The sequence below is a fragment of the Mus caroli genome, chromosome 17 (genome assembly GCF_900094665.2).
Source record: "Mus caroli chromosome 17, CAROLI_EIJ_v1.1, whole genome shotgun sequence".
NCBI lineage: Eukaryota > Metazoa > Chordata > Mammalia > Rodentia > Muridae > Mus > Mus caroli.
The window spans coordinates 42,504,211-42,525,789 of NC_034586.1; the positions used below are offsets into that span (position 1 = coordinate 42,504,211).

The following is a 21,579-nucleotide window of genomic DNA, read 5'->3' on the forward strand; positions in this document are numbered from 1 at the left end:
TGTCCCCAGGGAGTACAGGTCTGAAGGGACATAACCTGTCCTCAGGGAATACAGGTCTGAAGGAAACTTGAGTTTGTGTAAGATACTGTCTCGTCCTCAGCAAGCCTCTATCTGAGGAGACCCGACCTGTCTTCAGGGAGTCCCAGTCTAAATGGGGGAGACTGAGTGCCTCTTCTTTGGGAGCCTCTGTGTGGGCGGGGAGACACAAGCCTCTCTTCCTGGGCTTCCCTGAAAGTCCACCCTGAGGGAGACAGCGAAGGTTCTGCCCTCAGGAACTGGCCTCATGGTAAGCAGGCAGCTGCTAGCCCTGCGGAGAATGGCAGCCCAAGACAGCATGGACTCAGGATAGAAAACAAGCTAAAGTGACACCCAGCCATCACTGTCACCAGAAATGGGGTGCCTAGAGATGACAGAGGAGAGGGGATCCCGGGGATAAGAGCACCAGGGTGTCCGAGGCTCTGTGGCTCACACCCCACACCCTGCTCCTCGCTGGCCCCCTTGAGTTCACAGGCTAACGCTGGTCAGCAGAGGGATTCTAGGCCTGAGAGGTGGGCATGACACTTTTTACAGGAGGGTAACTAACAGGAGCCAATGGTGCTTGCCCCACAGCCACCAGTAAGAGCTAAAGCTGACCAGGAGGGCTTTCCCCAGTCTTCTGTGTCCCAGGAGAAAAACAAGGACAATGTAGTTTCTCACATGGCCTTCTATGAACTTTCCCCTAGGCTTTCTTGTTCCTGTCAATGAAATCGGGCCTTGTTCACTATCCTTTACCAGCAGAGAAAGTGAATCCGGGTGAGTTTTGGGCTTCCCAAGTCTCCCACCTCCAGGCCAGGGTTAGCACAGTCAGAGGACAGTCCTATAGGGCATGGAACAGCCCCTGAAGTGGAGGCAGGTGGAGCCTTTGCTGCTGCTGCTGCTGCTGCTGCTGCTGCTGCTGCTGCTGCTGCTGCTGCTGACTTGAGAGGGGTCATGAGGGCAGGGTGCAGGTTCTAGGTCCTGGAATGGGGGGAATGGGGCTAATTACAATGACAGCTCCCCTTGGTCCAGTGCTGCTGAGGCCACGGATGGCAGCGGCGGTGGGTAATTAGAACGCATTAGCCGTGGCCCGGCGTCCTGTAATTTCTCCCTTTTCATGCGCTCCGGTGTGATGTACGAGGTGAGGCGATGGCTGCTCCGCTGTGAGTCACCTTCGGAATCGACACAGGGACGCAGGGGGCGGCAGAGGCCACGGAGAAGGGACTCCCGCGGCAGAAGGCCAAGGGTCACCTGCCGCCTTCCTTTGGGGAGCCCTGCAGCGGGGAGCAGTCCCACCTGCAGGGGGCGCCCTGAGACGGTTATCTCCCCCCCCCCCCCCCCCGGTTCCGGGGCGTCTTGCCACCCGAAGGCAGGTGCACTGAAGAAGAGTGCATCGCAGTTCCTCCTAGGCTGGGATGCGACAGGTGTCAAGTCACAGCGCAGAAGAAGGAAGGGGTTGCGAGTTCTGGCCTAGCTCTGAATCAACTCGAGAGAGCAAGGGGAGGAGCCAGCGGGGGGCTACCTCTGGGAGGGGAGTTTATTTATTAGCCAGATTAGCCCGCATTAATGGGGGCGCGGTGGTGGCCGGCGGCAGCGGGGACATAGCTGGCATAGCTGGCATAGCGGCCGGGCCTCCCGCGGTGCGCGCTCTGGAGGCTTCAAAGGGGCTTAAAGAGGCCCCCGGTGGCACTGCCATGGCCCCTCGAGGAGGGCGTGGGCGGCGGGGGAGAAGGCCAGCATTGTGCGGGAGGATTAGGGATCTGGCCTGGAAGGAATTTTAAACTGCCACAGCTGAGCCCCAGGAACCAAGCTTCCCCCCAACACACACACACACACACACACACACACGCACACGCACACGCACACGCACACGCACACACGCACGCACACACGCATGCATATGCACGCACGCACGCGCGCACACACAAACTCGCACTTGCACGCATATACACTAGTCAGGAGGAGCTGCGTCTGTCTGTCTCTCTCAAGCTGGACACTTGCTTGTTATTTGGCAAATAACACAGGCTATCCAGTTACATAGAATGAAGCTAAGTATATCTCAAATGCTGTATGGGATATACTTATGCTAGGATATTTGTTGGCTTCTCTTCAGTTTAACTGGATTATCTTCCACCCCCTCTAGCAGGCATGTGCCCGAAAACATGCTTTTGGAATCCAGGATATTCGTAGTTCCCTGAGGGCAGGAGTCTCTGCCCCTTAGACTGAGAAGCAAGCTTTGGTCCATCAGAGCAGAACTGAGAGTGGTGTATCTTTCCCACCAGACTGGGAACTTCCTGAGGTCAGGGGTTGATTTTTACCAGGCGTTTTAGAGAGTTCCAGGGTTAGCATCTGTTTCTAACCATGCCCGATTGTCCCTGGAGCAGGCTCTGTGGCTTGCTGGAGGCCTAGTCTCTCCCAGAGCAGCGCTGATGATCCCTGCCTGTACTAGTGAGTGTTCCTGACCACAGGAGGGGCCAGGGGCCTGAAGGATTGCCTTCCAGATGGATGGGTCCTCCTTTCTAGGGATCCAGCGTGGAGGTGCTCTGGGACCCTGCACCTGGGAGTTTGGAGGAGAGCGTCCACATCCTCTAAGCCTTCTAATCTGTCCCTGGTCCTGGCCAGGGCACTTGAAGGCCATGTGTACCTGTTCTCAATTAGGTTGTGGAGAGAGTGGGGTTTGGGGGAGCTCTGATATCTGGGTACCCAAGCTTCATGTCAGTCAAGTGTGCCTTGGTGCAATGGTCCTGCTGGTCTCCTGGCTGCCCATGAGCATCTCAACAGATTGCCAGCCTTCTGTCAGCCTCAACCATCCCTGAGGCCTTTGCTCCTGTCCGTGGTCTCCTTGCCTCTAGCATGCTCTGCACCCAGGGCAGCTGAAATCTTCATCAACCCGGACCACTCAAGGAGCCAAACAGGAAGCCAAGGCTGCAGGGATGAGGTGGGGGTGGGGTGAGCAAGTCAGGGGAGCAGAGATAGGAACTGTGGTGTATCCCTTGCTCCTGCACCCCTCCTAAGGCCCCTCATGCCTCAGGGCATCTGAACTCTTCCTGGAAGCCGAGGGAAGGCCCTGGAAAGCCCTTTCCCACGGTCACAGCCTCAGCAACCCCCCCCCCACTCCCTTCTTGTTAACTATAGCCACCCCAGGCTTGCCCTCTGCAGGGTTGCTGAAGGGCTCCTCCTTAGGCTGAATGCTTGCCGCCACCCGCCCGCCCGCCTGTGGTATCATCACCCCACTCCTCAGGCCGCCCAGTCATCAGGTCAGCAATTAGCTACTTCCTCCCAGCCACATGAGGCCACCAAACGTCACAGCCCCTCCTCCAGCCTCTGCTGCCAGCAGCAGGAGTGCTGGGGGTGCCCCCTACCCTTTGTAGTCAGTGCCAAGTCCTGGCTGCACACCCCCCCACACACACACACAACCTACTGAGTGCTGCGGTAATGAGCTCCCATCTAGGAAGCTGGAAGCCGCCTGGCTGCCTCCTCCTGTCACCCCATTCTGTGGCCTGGGTGGGGCAAAGCTGTCTCGAGGATGCTGGCAGCGGAGCTTGGGCAGGGCTGGAGACTTGGGTGTCCCTGACCCCACTTGTAAGTGGTTCCTCCTGGGGCCCAAGAATCTGAGAACTGATAATGGCAAGTCTAAGAGAAGAGACAGAAAAGGGGGACACCTTTAGATGCCCCAGTGTGCTCCTCAGGAAGTCCCCAAAGGCTCCCACACCCAGACCTAGGCATGCCCACAAGTACAAGCTGTTCACGATCCGTCCCGCTGCAGTGGGGGATCCATTTACTCAGGCAGCAAGCCCATCACATAGCAGTGCTAGAATCAGGATCTGTAGAGGAGCCAGGGCTGAGGGAGGGAGAGGCAGACCACTTATGCTCCTGTTTGGGTTGGGGTGGGGGTGGAAGATATGATTGTCAGATCTTAGATTACATGGGAACCTGGAGTGGTTGAGTTTGAATAATACAAGGAGGTGGGGAAAAAAAACAGAGCTTGGTTGGAGAGTTGGGGTTTTGGTTCAGGGTTGGCCCCACGTTGTTGTAACGATGGGGGACCCCTTGGTATCTCATTACTCGGGTTTGTGGAGGTGAGCTTGCCTTGGGAGGAGGTGAGGCTGCCTGTCCTAGTCTTTCCTTGATTCCTGGCATCCAACCCCGTTTAGATGAAGGGCACAGGTGAGGGATATGGGGGCGTGGCCAGATGCTGCCCTGATTGGCTTGGGGGTGGGGCCCAGGAAGGGTTGGCTACCTGCCCCACTCCTGAGTGGCTCTCTAACAAGTAGCCAAGAGCTGGCTTCTTGTCCTGGGAGGGGATGAGTCACCTAGCACCTCCCTGACCAGGTAAATGAGGCAGTAGGGGTGGGAAGCTGGGTGGAGGGGTTTTCTAGGAACATTCCTGGAAGGGAACCTGGGAATCGCCACTGCTGTGGGAACCACCTGCCTACCTGCCTGCCCGCACCTGCATCTTGGCTCAATACACCCTCCTCCTTGTTCTACCAGCTAGCCTCTAGGTTCACAAGGCAGGGCCCTTGCCTCCTTAGCCCAAACCCATTTCCAGCCTGCTGCTACCACCTAGCCTGCCCAGCAGGCTCTCCAAGCTGTGGTTCCAGGAGCACACATATGCACGTGCTGCTCCTAAGCGCGCGCACGCGCGCGCGCGCACACACACACACACACACGCATGCGCACATGCACGCGCGTGTGCCATCACTACCACAGACAGTCACACTAGCAACAGCACCTCCCTAGGCTTGTCTGTACACACTCACACACATCCACACCATCCACACCCACACACCATCCACACCCACGCAGACACGTACACTTACACACCTACAGCTATAATACTGGTGTGTGTTTATTAGGACCCGTATTCCCAGTGCCTGGGAATGCGACTTTATATGGAAACAGGTTCTTCGGAGACTGCAATCAAGTTAAAAGGACATCTTACTGGACAATGGCTGGTGTACTTAGAAGGAGAAGAGAGACTCAGAGATGCAGAAGCACAGAGCTGCACACAGAGAGAAGTCATGCAAAGAGGCAGACTCGGGGGTGATGTGACCACAAGCCAGGGCCTGCCAGCAGCCCACTAGGAACAAGGAGAAGGTATGGAGCAAGCTTCCCTTAGCCTTTGGGTGTTCGGAGCATTAACCCTGGGTAGGCCTTGACGTTGGACTTCTGACCTCCTTGACTGTAGGAGGATATTTTTTTGATGTTTGAAGCCATCGCGTCCGTGGTGATTTGTATGGTACCCTAGATGATGTTGGTGACATTCTGTTTGGGGCTACCGTCTCTGTCCCCCTCTTTCTTGAAAGTGATCCAGGGCTCTAAAGACTCCCATGACTCAGAATAGATCAGTTAGTATGTTAGTTTTAGTATTGTTTTGACCAAATATCCAAGGAAACCAGCTGAAGAGTGGGGAAATTTATTCCGTTCATGGTCTCTGGGGTTCCTGTCCATTACAGAGGGGAAGGCATGACAGGACAGAACAGCGCCTCTGGTGGCCTTGAGCAGAGAAGGAAAATGCTCAAATTAGCCAGCCCCTTGCCTCCCTTTAAACCACACCCGGGCCTTTGGGCTGTGGGGTGGCACCACCCACATTGCGGCATCTCCTTCAGTCTTTAGTCAATCCTTTCTGGAAATGCTCTCAGAGATGCACCCAGAAGTGGACTTTAATAATCTCCTTGGTCCGTCTTAATCCAATAAAGTCAACGACTGAGATCAACTAGCCCAGTGATTTTAATCTTCTTTCCTAGAATTCTTAGCCAGGGCTACTCTCTTAAAAGGATGGAAACGACATGAAATAGAGACAGAAATGGTGGCAGATTAACCCAAGGGAACACTACCCAGCCATGAAAAGGGAAGAGGGAGAGTCAGGAAGAGCTAATGCAGGGACAAACACCCTACGGTTCTTTTAATTTGAGTTCAAAGACCCATAGAGGCTTGATGGAGTCTCCAGGAGGGCCGGAAACACCCTGTTTGACCTTGATAGGGAAGCTGACATATCCATCTATAAAAATCCACTGAGTTGTGCAATTTGATACCCAGGAAATGGCTGACCCAGAAGCTATTGGGAGATGTTTTCTGGTGACATTCACGGTTGAAGGCTTGGTCCAGGAACACTGGGCCTTGGTTATCTTTTCGTGAATATAGGAGAAAACTCCATTCGAGGGAGACTTGGCTGACTTACATACACACTTAGGTGTACACAACTCCAGCAAGACGGCTCACTGGGTAAAAGCCTTTGCTGTACAAGTTGGCCATCCTGAAGTCTAATAGTGGGAGTAGAGAATAAACTCTCGAAGACTGCCCTCTGACTACAACTGCAGCATGCGTGTGCCAACACGTCCTTATACATGCACAAATAATAATTTAAAAAAATGCTACCTCTACCCAAAAGTACAAACACATACACACACAAAAAGACCAACCTCATCAGTTCTGAAGAGAACAGGAAAAATCAAACCCCAACTGGTAAAAAAGAAAATATTTACTGAGCTGGGTATGTAACTGGGAGAGTTCTTGCCTAGCAAGCCTGAAGCTCTGCATTTGATCCCCACCAAAGCACAAACTGGGTTTGTGCAGCACCACCTGTAATCCCAACCCTTGTGGGGCAGAGGCAGGTGAATTGCTTCAAATTCAAGGTCGCCCTCAGCTACGTATTGAGTTAGAGCTAGCTTAGGTTACATAAAACCCCCTCTCTCAAAAACAAATAACCCCCAATCTTACAGATTTTGTGATATGACACACAGCCGGTAGCTTCGAGAGGTGAAGACTTCGTCACAATCAAATTGAGCCCCCGAGGAGCTGAGTGAAACCCACAAGGCCACACAGGACACTCAACAGAAGGGACCTGACACAATCCCCTCAAGGATCCCAAGGACAAGGTGGCCTCTTCCCCTCATGTAGGTTTAGGGATTTTACTGCAGGAGGAGCCGGTATCTTCACTGATCTCCTGGAGTGGCTGGGAGGGGGCTGCTGACATGGCTGCCCCTGTTCCATTCCACCCTAGGCTGAACACAGGGCCCCTGACATGGTCTATCACAGTCTAGGATGGTCCTTGTGGTTCTAGGACCAGAGGTGAGGAGTTAGTGGACAGGAGTCTGGATGGAAGGTCATTGTCTCTGTATTGGCGTTTCTGGGATCTCGGGGTGGGGGGGTTGAGGGGGGAGGCATCCTCCTTCCTGGCTGGGCCCTGGTAGAGACACATTGCTTGTGAGTTCTTTGGACCCTGCTCTTTTCCAGGAGGAACAGCTGGGACAGGGGCTCCATTTGAGGACATGGGGAGGGTCAGAGTGTGGGGTGGCTCAGCTCCGTCCAGGAATGGGTGTACCCTGCCTCGCTGGCTTCACTACCTTGAGCTGTGTCATATGATGGGGCCTGAGTTGACAGGTGTAATGGGAGATTTTCCTAGCCAGCCCTCTGACTATATTAAGCTCCGTGTCCCCTGCTTCCAGGACTCTCCCTCCTGCCCTAGGGACTCTGCACTTGGACTAAGGAATTGTCACTTTTCCCCAGCCCTACCCTTCTAACGTGGAGGCATGGGCCTAATGAGGTCAGTCCAGCAGGTAGGGTGGGGGCATGGAATATTTAGGCTCTGGCAGAAGAGGTGCTGGTACGGCCTCATCACCCTCACAGTAGCCACCCACGCATCATCCAGGCTCACAAAGGCACAGGAATAGCAAGTAACTGAAGTATGCAGTTTATACAGCCATCCCGTGGGTCCCCAGACAGCCTCAGGGGTCCCCAGGACTCTATCATCATCACCCCATAACTTGCTCGGGGCCCACATCTGCACCTCAGCCACAACCAAAGCATCCATGCATGCTTGCACACTGGTGTACCTGCATGGAGGCCACCCACCCCTGTCTCCTATTCCCTCTGAGCCCCTGATCTATGGCTGAATTGGAGAGCATTTGGGGGACTTCAAAAGGAATGAAGTCTAAGACTGTACACCTTCTATATATAGAGAGAGCTCAGATCCTATGGGCTCTCTATCCTTCCACCAGTGGGACTTTCTGCCTGGGGCAGCGAGGAGGCCCTGAAAACTCTGCCTTCTCCCAAGGGTGGGGACAAAGGCAGGTTTGGGGTTTATTAATAACCGTGCTTCTGACTGGAAAGGCCTGTGCAGAAGTCCCCGCCATAGCCAATTGGAGAAGAACTTTCCAGGAAAGCAAGCTTTCCTCTGGTTCCAGGATTATTTCCACTCCTGACTTCACCTCTTTGGTGTGTGGGGCTCTTGCCAGGCTCCACCAACTGGCCGACGGGCTTGCTGTCACCTGGCAGCTGGCATCCACCTTGGCTGCCACCCAGAGAAGGTCACACTGCATGTGGGTTGTGGGGCCGGCATCGGGGCTATTTTCTCTGTCATGTGGCTCTGTGCCTCCTCCCTGCTCAGACTGGAGCCTGCTGTGTGAGAGTGCATGGCCTGTCCTGGCCCACCTACTCAGGGCATCGGGACATTGTCCTGGCACCTCGCTCTGCAAGGGCAGGCAGCTGACGGGCACTGGGGCCAGAGAACTGAGGCAAGTTGATCGTCTGGCTCTTCCTGCCTTTGTGACCTTGAACAAGCAGGACTTGACTTCTTTGTGGCTTGATGTCACATTTGGTAAAAGTGCTCAGCCACAGTTAGCTTGCAAGGGCTAGACATGAACAACTGTGAGGGGCTGCCCGGAGCAGCTAGAAAGGGGTTCACATCTGGCTCAGTCACCTTTCTCATCTGTGTCACTACTGTGGCTGTCTCCAACACCTCCACCGTTAACCCCACACAGTACTGTCACCAGCACCTCCCACCTCTGTCTACCATATCATATGGCTGAGACAACTACAGACTGTTGCTACTCCAGGAACACCAGCCCACAGTTGCTATGGCCAAGGTCATGTGAAATGAGGCCTGTCATGTGATTCCGCACCATTAGGCATGGTTTATATAGTCCCGCTTCCTTCCAGTCCTTCTGTGAATCTCATACCGTTTCTTTCATTGGCCCATGAAACATGTGACCCAGCTTCAAGTGTCCCCACCAGTGGCTGTGGGTATGTGTGTGTGCGTGCACACACACATACACACATGCTCACATTCACACACTCGTAGTTAAAACTAGTATTCAAAAATCACCCTCTACTTATTTATTTTAAAATTTTTTTTTTAAAGATTTATTTATTTATTATATGTAAGTACACTGTAGCTGTCTTCAGACACACCAGAAGAGGGAGTCAGATCTCGTTACGGATGGTTGTGAGCCACCATGTGGTTGCTGGGATTTGAACTCTGGACCTTCGGAAGAGCAGTCGGGTGCTCTTACCCACTGAGCCATCTCACCAGCCCCCCTTTTTTTTTTATTTTTTTTTTTTTTATTTATTTATTTATTTATTTATTTTTTTTTTTTTATTTTAAAATTTTTGGAAGTTTATTTGTTTTATTTTATATGTATGAGTGTTTTGTTTGAATGTAAGTCTGTGCAGCACTTGCATGCCTGGTGCCCATGAAAGCCAGAAGAGGGACTTGGAACCTCTGGGACTGAAGTGATGGATGGTTGAGAGCCACCATGTGGATGCTGGGAATTAAACCAGGGGTCCTCTGTAAGAGTAACAAGTGTTCGCTCTTAATCACTGAGCCATGTCTCCAGTTCTATTTCACTTTTTTTTTTTTTTTTTTTTTTTAGACAATGTATCACTATGTAGCTCTGGCTAGCCTGGAACTCACTCTATAGACCAGGCTGCCCTCAAACTCACTGAGATCCATCTGCCTCAGCCACCACACCCAGCTTTCAATCTCTTTTCCTTGCCCACAGGACAGGTTCTGCCATTGGCAGTATGACCTTAGACAAGTCACCCTGTCTCTTTGTCATAGGACACCATGTGCCCTCGAGGCACAGTGAGGGGCTCCTGAGATGGGGGACTTCAGGACTCAGAAGGGACAGAAGGGACAGCTTTGCTCCCTGGCCTCCAGGCAGCTCTGGAGCCTGGTGTTATTATTGGTTTTCCCCTCTTGCCTGTTTGGCATGAGACTTTGCCCTTCCAGTGAAAATTGAAACTAATGGCCATGTTCTCATCTCACATGAAAGTCTGTGGAGAAGATAGGTGTCTCCTATCTGCTCTGGGAAGGTGTCCTTGCACACTAGGTAAGAGTCAGGTTCTGGGTAGAAAGGGCCAAGCAGAGAAGACAGCCATCTAGAACACAGCATGAATCCTAACCTCGACAGCCAAGCACCCTTGAGCAACTGCCTCATCTGCTTTCTTTGAATGCCCTGTCTCAGTTTCTCTCTCTGCTGGGTGGGTCCTGTGCAGGCCCCCAAGAGGCTATTACCACTGGCTGGTTGACCCTGAACTATGGACAGCCAGAATAGCCTTTGGGTTCCCACCCTTCCAGGCAGACTAAGACAGTCCTGGTTTAGTCTGCTTCTCAGAGCGGGTCAAAGATATGGAGTGGTGGGAACTGCTGCAAGCCCAGAATAGAGCCCTGGGCAAGTTACAGGAGCAGCTAGTAAAGATTAGCCCAAGCCAGAACCCACTTAGCCGGACCTGAGAGGGTGTACTGGAACTGGGTGGGGCTGAGGTCAGAGGGGAAGATGGCCAAAAGGCCTCCACCCACAAGTCCATCCTGGGACTCTCTCCTGCAAACAGCATCATCTGGAGCAGGGCCGGTGCAGCTGGAGGAGGTGGGAGGGTGTGGCCTACGTGCGCTCAGGCTTTCCCAGGCTCCTCCAGCTCACTGATGTCCCTGCAGCTGCAGCCACCCAAAGATTCCCTCCACCTCCCTCCAGCGGTGGTGCCCCGGCCGTGAACTCTCAGGGAATAAACAGGGGCAGAGCTTGCAGAGTGATGAGCACGCCAAACCCCCCGACAATGTAAACTCCCCAGATATATTTATGTTGTCTGGTCCTGGTTTGGGGTCCTCTGTCCGGTCCAGAGGTGTCATACCATGCGAATGTCACTTGTACAAAGAATCTGGGCTCTTCCATCTAGTGGTAGGAGAGGCAGGGAGAGGCTCGGAGCATCGTGGGGGTGACTGGAGCTGGGAGCTCAAGGTGGGTGCTGCAAGCTAGAGCCTGGCTCTGCTGGGAAGGAGCCCCTAACTACAAGCTAGACTGTGGCAAAGAAGAGAAGACATGGAGCATGAATGAGTCTTGCTACAGTGTTGCCTGAACCGTGCCTCTAGACAGCTGCAGACTGGAATCTTAAGAGGATCCCTAGCCTGGACAGTGACCTAGGTCACTCTGTGGCCTTCCAGGGCCAGTCTTGGTCCTAGACTCCAGGGTCATATGGCCTGGGGCTCTGTCTAACTGACAAACGGATCTCAAGACTCCAGTTCTTTCTTTACCTTTTAATTGCCCTCTCAGCTGGGCACCTTGCCAAGACTCTTGTTCATATTATCTCATTTAAGTCTCACACTGGTCGGAGGGCAGGAAACCACAGTTTCCTCACGACCAAGGGGAGTCTGAGGAGTTAGACTGATGCCCTGAAGTGATGGAGGTGAAACCTTCCAAGTGTCAAAACGTCTTAGCCCTAGAGAGCTGTATCTAGAGGCGGATGACCAGGAACCCTGGACTCCTGAACTCCGGTAAACTGTCTCTAGACTGTGCCAGAAAGCAAGAGAGGCCTGGTCCTGCCCTGAAGGAGCCCAGATTAAGTGGGACACAACCCCATCTGGGAGAGCTCTAACCCTGAGTGCTGTCCTCAGAGAGACCTGGTCTGAGGGAGACACTGTCTGACATCAGCTGGCTCTAGCCTGAGAAAGACAGGGCCTGCCTGGCCTCAGAGATTGCCAGTTTGAAGAACACACAGGGCCTATCCCCTGGGAACTTTGAGTCTTAGGGGGAGCCCCAGACCACAAGAAATGACTGACCACACACTGGGGAGGCAGGTGGAGCCAGAGGGCTTTGCAGAGCTGGAGAAGGAGGAGTTTGGTAAATGGTGCATAGCTCTCTGTGGCCCTGGAGACCAGTGCTGTGTTCCTGCAAGGTCCTGATTAGGAAACAGGGCTTGTCTCTGCTGCCCCCTGTGCCCCCCTCTCCTGGCTGGAAGGATGTCCTGGCCATGCTCACCCTGCCTGGGAGGAGCAGGCAGAACAGTGCCCTGTGACAAGCAGGCCACTGGGAACAGAATATGTCTTGGGTCTGACACCCAGGGAAGGCTATTTTCATCCGGGAAGTCTGCTTCTGATACTCAGCCCAAAATAACCAGGTTCCTACGGGGACTGTCACCATGGGCTGTCACCAGCCACCTGTAGCACCTAGTTCACCATGGTCAAGTCAAGTTCCTTTTTTTTTTTGGATGTAGAGCTAACTTCCCTTCAGACTTCCTTAGGTAGAATCTCTGTTTAAGAAGCCCTGGAATGGTAGGGTTATACCTCCATTACTTGAACTGGAGGGGTTCGGAGGACTTTTTAACTTCCAGGTCTGCAGCCTGCTTGCCTGAAGAGGTTTTTTTTTTTTTTTTTTTTTTTTTGGGGGCAGAGTAAGGGAGGCAGTGGGAACAGGGTAGAGTCAGGTGGCTTTTCACCATCCATGCTGTGACTTGTGCTATGGCTGGGAAACCAGATCTTCTCCACATGGCCAGTGGGTTCACTGGAGCCTGGCTGTACCTGGCAGTGCCAGGCTGCCCTGCTGCTGGCCACATGGCCCCTAATGGGAGGGTTCACATGTCCCAGCACCAGCCAGCCACCTGCTGCTTCCTACCTCCCAAAATAGGGAAGGCTGGCCTTCTCCCCTTACTACCCATGTCTTGGCATGGGGCACTCCCTCCTTCCTACCCTGCACCACTATGGGAGGTATTGAGGGATTGACCTTCAAGCCTGACTTTCCTCAAAGCTGGTATCTTGATGTGGCTTATGGAAATTGTTCAGATTCTGGACTGGCTACAGAATTGGGGGCTTCTTGTAGGAATTAGTGTCCTGCATTAAGAAGTACCCCACATTCTCTTCTCTTCAGCATCCAACACAACTCAACATTAAGAAGGGGCTTGGGCTGTTGACCCGAGCAGTATGTGTGTGTGTGTGTATGTGTATGTGTGTGTGTGTGTGTGTGTGTGTTGTATGTATATACACACATCTTTGGAGTTTGTATGCATGTTGCATATGTGTATGAATATATGATCATGTTTGCCCACCTGTGTAGTAGCTGTGCATGTGTATATACATATGCATTTGGAGTTTGTGTGTGTATAGACATTCATATTTGTGTATGTGTAAGTGGAGGCCAGAGTCTTACAGTGGATTTCTTCTTCAGTGGCCTGTTGTTATGAAGAGGGTCTCTTTGAACCTGGAGCTCAGTGATTCAGAGACTCCGGCTATCAAGCAGGCCCCATGGATCCCTGTGCCGCTGCCTCTCCAGTGCTGGGATGATAGGCATTTATCACTGTGTCCAGCTTTTCATCTGAGCGCAGGGATGCAAACTCAAGTCCTGATGCTTGCCTAGCGAGCACTTGACTGACTGAGTCATCTACCCAGAAATCCAAGCAATATTAACCTCTCTTTACTGAGGGTAGAAAAGGCTGAAGTACAAAGGCTGGGAAGGATGCCCCCCCCCATGCATCCAGCTCTCCCCATGACTCCTTTAACACCCAGCAGCCATTGCTGAGTGCTTGACACCTGTGAGAAACTCTGCCAGCTCTCACCATGGGTTTCATGGGTTTCAGCCTCAATGAACCTTACCAAACGAATCTCTGTTGAACATCACAGAGCAGAGATACAGAGGAGATGGTGTATCCAAGCCCAGGTCGGAACAATTCCTTTCCCTTTTTCTTAAATACTTTTTTCTTACTATATAAAAAAAACCCAACTTTCAAACAGATAAGAGTAGTGTTGTGAACCTGCAGGGATTCACCACTGAGATACAATAATGAACATTTTGCTGGATTTTATTTGCTGTGGGGGTTCTGAGCACATACAAACATATGCACACACATACACAATGTTATGACACTGTGGCCTGTCACCCCAATCACTCCAGAATGCATCTCTACATACACAGTGGTCCAGGGAGACACCTCAGTAAGTACTTACTTGTGAAAGCATCAGGACCTGATCCATGCTTCCCCAGCACCCAAGTCAAAAGCTGGAGAGGGAGAGGCAGTGTGGGGGATCACTGGGGATCAGAGGAGTGATCTCTGGGGCTCACAGGCAGCCAGTCTGGCCTAAGTGATGGGCCCCAGGTTCAGTGAGAGAGCTTGCCACAAAATTAAACTGAAGAGAGACAGGGGAAAACACTTGATATGAGCTTTTACACACACACACACACACACACACACACACACACACACACACACACACACCCGAATGCAAACTGAGCCTTTTACTAAACTAGCGTGGTATTCTCACGTTGAATGAAACCACTTTGTATTATCCTCTAACACACAGCTCATCATCCACTCTCCAAGTTTTCCTTTGGACTGCCACTAAGAAGGGATAAATAGGGTTTAGAGTAGGTCCCAGTCTCTTTCCTCTTCCCCTTGGGTAGGCAAAGTCTCTACATAGGAGAGCAGTGGGAATCTGAGGGACCATGGTGGACAGCAGAGGCTGTGAGGAGCCTCAGGAGGGCCCCTACCCTCCTAGGATGAGGAGAGGGAAGGACATTCTGTGGTGTGCAAGAAGGGCTGGGGTGGCACTCAGCAGGCTTCTGAGACGTTGCTCTTGCACCCAGGCATGGATGGTCACTTGGGCCTGGGAGCTCCACTTCCTGGGGTCACCTCTCTACTCTTGGTCAAAGAGGCAAGGCAGGAGCAGGCTCCCTGACTTCTATGCTCTTTGGCAGAATCCTGGGATAGTCAGGGGCCCCCAGGTGACAGTGTAGGAGCCAGTTAGGAAGGGGTTCTGCTAGCTTCCTTCTTGTTCATGCCCACCACAGCCTCCCTTTTTGGGGTGAGCAGGAAGAACCTATGTCAAGACAGGGTTTGGGAGAGCGTTTGTCATTTAACTTTAGTTGGGGGTAGAGATGTTGAAAGCTGAACCAGGCTAACCTGGACGGGGCGGGACTGGCCTGCAGGCTTGTGAGGGAGGTCAAGAGGACGGTAGAGAAGGGGGTAGAGAAGGGCGATGATGGAGTCACAGCCTGTCCTCAATAATTTGCAGAGGGGGCGGGGCTTGTCCTCAGGTTGCCCAGTGTGAGCACGCCCAATCAGAGTCCAGGTAGCTCTTTCACTTTCAGTCTCATAGCTATTGAGCTTCATGGCAGAGGGCAGGTAATGGTCACCTGCCTCACATCAACCCACTCCAAATGTCTTACAGATTTCTGTCCGGTCCAGGAGGAGATGGGGTGAATTTCTGAGCATCCCCTGGCAGGTTGATTTCTGCTGCACAGAGCTACCAAGACTGCTTGGATCTTAGGGCAGGAGCCATAGCTCAGTGGTTAAGAGCACTGCTCTTCTAGAGGACCTGGGTTCTGTCCTCAGCTCCTACAGTGGCCATCTCACAACCTCCTGTAACTCCAGCTCCAGGAGATCCGATGCCTCTAGCCCTATAGGAAACCTAGATTCATGTGGTGTGTGTGTGTGTGTGTGTGTGTACATATGCACAGAATTTAAAAATAATGAAAATAAAATCTTACAAAAAGAATGGCCTGTTTTCTTCTCTGTCAGGCTGCGTGTTTGCTTTGATGCTGGGATGCCGGAGCACCACATACATTCTCCTCAGGGAACGGAGAATGCAGTTCAAGATTGGGGGAAGGGGGGGTGTCTCAGCCCGTGACCCCTTCCCCCTACCCCCATGTCCTGAGAAACAGCGGTGGCTGGGATGGATACTGTGGTTTTCCATCTCCTGTATACCCAGACATGGCTGCAGACCTTGAGGAGTTGAGAACGGTGGTCCGAGGGTCTACACTCCCCCTACACGCCAGGCAGGAAGGGGACGGCTGAGCCCAGAACTAGGGTGGAATCTGGTTTGGCTCCGAGCAAGTGCTGAAAGTCTGGAGGGGCTGGAAGAGAAGCCTTCTCCAAAGACTTAGGTGCAGCTTGGTCCTTTCTTGTCCAAACTGCTTTATTTTTATGGCAGATGTGAATGCCTAGTCTTACTCATAGTGAACCAGGGATTAAATAGGTTTTGCAGGAAGGGATGCCCAGGAAGGGAAGCTCGTTGGCTAAACACTCGGGGCCTGTTTAGATTCCTCATTAGCATGGAAAACTCCAGGTTTTTAGGCTATGTGACCAGTTGCCATGGTCCTCTCAGTGGGGTGTCATGGTCGCTTGTCCCAGGATTGGTAGAACCTGGCGGGGAGCTGGTTCCACTGCCTGCTGTTTTCAATCATGAGATTTACCGGGTTTTTTTCAACCTGCTTCAACCTTACCAGTTCTTCCGTCTGGTCCACGGTCCGCTTGCCACACCCTTGCCCAGGGTCTAGGCAGTAAATGGATGGCTCTAGCAAAGATCATATTGAGTGAGACTCCGAAAGACAAATGTTGACTGTTCTCTCCGATCGAGGCTCCTAGCTCCAGATCACCAGATCCGGGTGTAGTCCTCATAGCTCAGGAGGAAGACTCTTTGCAACAGAGACCATTACAAAACAAAACAAACAAAAACTCCAACAACAACAAAACTGATCCCCTCTAACTGATCCCTACCCTGTCACTGTGGGCCCCAGCCAGGATTATTCTAAAGAGCAATCAATCAAAATCAATCAATCAATCAATCAAAATGCAGAGCTGTGGAGCTCAGTCCTAATGGAAACATCTACAAAACAACTCCGGCACTTAAGGCTCAGGGAACATTGCAGGCATAGCCTTGTCAGAAGCTACAGCCATAAAGTCTCACAAACATGACAGCCTACACGGGAGCTGAACAAGGGCAGCTTCAATAGGCGAAGTCGATGGGGAAAGCCACAGGCCCCATCCTTACACAAAGCATCCTTACCCAGGCAGCCCAGAGATGCTGAGGACAGAGACATCGTATTTGGAGGGAGGAAAGGGAAGGGGGCGATGCTGTAATTGTTTTATAATCTCAAAAATAAAAGCAAGAAATATCTAGAAGAAAGCATGCTTAAACCTCTGCTTAGCCCTTGGAGATTTTTGCAGGGAGAGCAGAGGTCCGTGCTTGGCTCATCAAGATGCGTAGCTCTGTGTACTGATTAGGTCTCGCTGCTGTGATAAAATGCCAGGACCGGAGCAATTTATGGAGGAGTTGATGTTGGATTCCAGGGGATTAAGACCCCACCAAGGCAGACTAGAGGCTTGACCATTGAAGTTGAAGGCTTGCCGCTTTAAACTGGAAGCCTGGAGCTAAGAGAGAAGTCGTGGAGGCTTTGAAACCTCAAAGCCCGCCCCAAGTGACACACCCCCTACACGGCCCCCAAACAGCGCCGCCAGCTGGAGACCAAGTATTCATACATATCAGCCAATGTGGGACATTCTCATTCAAACTGCCGGTGCTTGGCAACTGTGTGGGTATTCACGGAGTTCACCCCATCCATGATATTAACTAAATCACTACAGTGTTATGCACTGTGAAAAGCATATCCATACTTCATAGCCAGGGAGACTCAGACACTTAGGAATATGCCTCCAAGTCCCGTATTTAAGAAATGACAGGGGTTTGGTTTTGATGGCCATCAAATTTTAGTTCTTTTTTTTTTCCAAGACTGAATGAAGAGGGGACTGACCCCCTGGTCACACGTGGACAGAGATTTATACAGGGCTTGAGAATAACAGTCCTTTGGAGGGGAACATGGAGCTTGGTTGTGACATATCTGGACCTCTGAGTCTCAGGCAGGTCAGGCACTTTGGGGAAAACAATTAGCTGGATCTTGGGGTCTCCTCAAGAAGGAGTGTAGGGCAAAACTGGAGCAGGAGGAGAAAGAAAATGTTATTATCCGGGAGGACCTAAAGAAATCATCCCAAGCCCCAGGCTCTGCCTACTCGGCTGGCTCAGCAAATGTGGAGGTTCCCCATTGGCCAGGGAGCAAGGGACACCGTGGAAGACAGACTTTGGGAGAACTCTTCACTTACCTCAGCAGCGAAGGTGGGAGCATGAGTCTCAACCCTACTCCCCTCTTCCCAAGGTGCTCCGGGGCCTCCAGCCTGGGCATACTCCTTCCTACGTAGCAAGGCAGAGGACTAAAGCGGGTGGGTGGGTGGGCTGTAGGTGTGATCTGTGGATGATATAGCACGCGTGGAGGGCAGGGAGGATCCCTAAGGAGGAAGTAGCATGATGGCCAGCTGTGGAACCGGTAGTTTGGTGGTGGATAGCTATGAGCAGGTGAGACCCACCCTGCCCCGGCTCGTGGGCCTCCTGAACTCCAGAATAGCCGCGTGCTTCGTGCTCAGCTTTGGTTGCAGGGGACAGGGGCGGGAGCAGCAAAGTTTTCCGAATGGAAAAATGACGAACTGTTTCTGGAAAGCCGAGTTTCCCAGCTCGGTGGGTACAGCTGACTAGGGGAAACCTGAACCCTGCGGGCAGGCCGGGGGGTCCAGCAGCAGGGGAGGCAGGGCACCCGAGGCGCCTTTCCAGGCGAGTTGTGGAGGCTTTTCTGCCTGAGGCAGCAGGGTGTGGTGGAGAGCTGGAAGCCGAGTTAGCCTCAGTCATGGCCTCCTGCAGCCTGGGCCCAAACCAGCAGCCAGAGAGATACGTGACAACACAGGCATTTCTATTTCTCTTCAGCTCTGGCGATCCTCACTCACAGTGCTGTAAGGAGACAGGTTCCTTCCTACAGGAACCTGCAAGACCTGCCAGATCCCGTTTTGCTGTTCGTCTGCCTCTCATTTACTCTATTCCAGCCTCATGTCTGGCATATTCCTGCCTCAGGACCTTTGCACGGCTCCTCCTGCCTCCTGGATGCCTTTCCCCAGACACCCAAATGGCTCATTCCTTCTACTTCTGTTCAAATCATCCCAGTAGGGCGTCTCCTGAACCCCTCCTATCAGAACTATAGTCTGAACCCCCTATTCTATCCAGTGACCCCTATTCTACCCAATGACCCCTATTCTACCCAGTCGTCACCCCTAGTCTACCCAGTCACCCCTATTCTGTGTTACTTTCCCTCTGAATCTCTTACAATCCTCTAATACATTTGTAGTGGGTAAATGATAGCGCCCCACAAAAGCTGTCCCCATTCTTACTCCATCATCATTGTAAATGTAACTATAGTGCATCGCTTCTCAAATGGTGGGTCGCAAACCCCTGGGGGTGGGCGTCATCTGACACATTCACAGAGGTCATACATCGGACATCCTGCACACCAGGTATTTACATTATGATTCAAAATAGTAGCAAAACTGCTGTTATGAAGTAGCTGTGAAAATAATTTTATGGTTGGGGGTCACCACAACATAAGGAACTGTATTAGAGGGTTGCAGCATCAGGAAGGCTGAGAACCACTGCTACAGAGGATTGAATGGTGTTCTGTGCCCCGCCCAAAGTTATGTCCACCTGAAAGCTTAGAATGTGACCTTGTTTGGAGGTGTGGTCCTTGTAGGTGTAACTCAGTTGAAGATAAGGTCACCCCAGATTCAAGGGGACCACACCCAGTGACTGATATCTTCATAAGAACAAAGGACACCCAGACACAAGACAGAAGCCACCTGAAGGCTGAGGTGATGCAGCCATCGCTGAGCTCAAGTGGTTATCACCAGGGAGTCAGATGGGATGCTTCCCAAGTGCGGAGGAGGGAGTGGGGCCCTGCCAATAGCTTGAACTTGGCCTTCTGGCTTCCAGGTCTGTAGGGCAGAATAGTTCTGCTGTTTTGAGCACGCACTGACTTGCACTGATATTTAGTACGTGCACAGCTAGTACCACTAATATCACGGGCCACAGTTTACCAGTTTACTCACAGGGTTTGGGGTGTGTGTGTGTGTGTGTGTGTGTGTGTGTGTGTGTGTGTGTGTATGGGACCTTTCCATGTGGGTGTGGTGTATGCACGTGTGTGCTTACAGGATGAGAAATGTGCCTAGCATCTGACCAACCTACTCTTTGATCCTCATACTAAGTCCCCAAGCCCCAGTCTGGGCCAGGAGATTTACCCTGTGATCTTGAGCAAGTCACAGCTCGTTTTCCCATGAAGAATATTAGAAACACCAGGCATGGTGGCACACACACTTAATCTCAGCATTCGGAAGGCAGAGGCAGAGGCAGAGGCAGAGGCAGAGGCAGAGGCAGAGGCAGAGGCAGAGGCAGAGGCAGAGGCAGAGGCAGAGGCAGAGGCAGANCAGAGGCAGAGGCAGAGGCAGAGGCAGAGGCAGAGGCAGAGGCAGAGGCAGAGGCAGAGGCAGAGGCAGAGGCAGAGGCAGAGGCAGAGATCTCCGTGAGTTTGAAGTCAACCTGGTATATGTAGGGAGCTTCAAACCAGCCAGGATCACATAGTGAGACCTTGTCTCAAAACACAACAACCAGCAGCATCCTCAGGTCTGCCCTGCAGCTCTGCTCTGTTAGCTTCTTGGTAGCTTCCATCCCTCTTTCTCCTTGGGTGAGCTCAGGGATGCCTCCAGCCACCCAGGTTTCCTGCCCTTAGCTCGCTGCCAGGAGCTGTGATCCCTGCCTGGGAGAGCAGGCATGAGGATTAATCAAGAGATGGAAGAAAAGAGTGGAGGGAATCTCAGAAGGCCTGAGCAGAGGTGACTGTAGCCTGTACGGACCACACCACCACCTTTCTCTGTCCTTGGGTTCTGTAGCTATATACCCCATTAGTCAATATTTTAAAATATGGGAAGTGGGGCCTGGAGAGGTAGCTGAGTAGTTAGAATATCAGAAGGATTTGCACAGTGTTACGCCTTCATCCTTACTCTCTAAACAATACAGTATAATAACAGTTTACATAGCATTTATGTTGTATGAGATATTGTATGTAGTTTAGGTGGGTAACAGGATTTGATTAAGTCATATGTAAAATGTCTTTGTTGTGCACAATGCATTTGGGCATCTGTGGCTACTGGTATGGGGCAGTCCTGGAAGCAATGCTGGTAGATCCAGAGGATGGCTGGACCTGACCTCAAGGGTCCCACTGTCTATGCAGTCTATGTCCTGTATCTATGCAGCCATTCTGTGCCCTGCAGCTCTGTTTGCTTTATCTACCACAGGACCCACAAGGAGCGCGTGTTCCTTCGGTGTTGGGGTGTGGTTGTGCACAGCATGCAAGGTGGTGCAGCCGACCTTGGGTAAGTAAACACCCTTCCTCCTTCACAGCACGAACATGGATGCTCTTCCTTTGCACAGTGGACAATGGGCACCTTGTGCGAGCCGAGAGGAAAAGTGGGCACTTATAATTGCTGATCTGGGCTGAGCCCCAAACGGGTTCAGAAAGGGCCAGACAAAGGGGCCTGGAAAAACCAAAGCTGACGGCTGCGGATGGATTGTGGGGAGGAGGGCACCCAGATGTAGTCCTGGGGGTAGAGGGGGGATGGAGAGAGAGTGTGGGACCCCAAAGGAGCTGCTTAGGTGAAGGGTAGCCCCTGGACAGCTAATACTGCAGAGTGGGTGAGGGGCTGTGGGTGACCAGAGGAGGGGCTCTTCAGGAGGGGTCTGGCTGGCGTTCCTGGCAGAAAGGGATTTCCTTCCTTCTAGCCCCAGGCCCCCTGGCTCAGGAAGCACTCAAGCAGAGAAGCCAGACTGACTCTTGAGTTTAACAAAGCTGAGTAAGCATCCTTCCCCCCTTAATG

At 52.2% G+C, this 21,579-nt stretch overlaps 1 long non-coding RNA gene across 1 annotated transcript; it reads right to left on the minus strand.

Annotated features, from left to right (window-relative positions):
• Positions 1-1,964: 1,964 nt before the first annotated feature.
• LOC110312392 lies at positions 1,965-18,052 on the minus strand. The gene is made up of 3 exons (XR_002380047.1): positions 17,938-18,052; positions 3,678-3,888; positions 1,965-2,940 (listed from the first exon to the last, which is right to left on the minus strand). It is a non-coding gene; the product is annotated as an uncharacterized LOC110312392 (long non-coding RNA).
• Between the last annotated feature and the right edge of the window lie 3,527 nt (positions 18,053-21,579).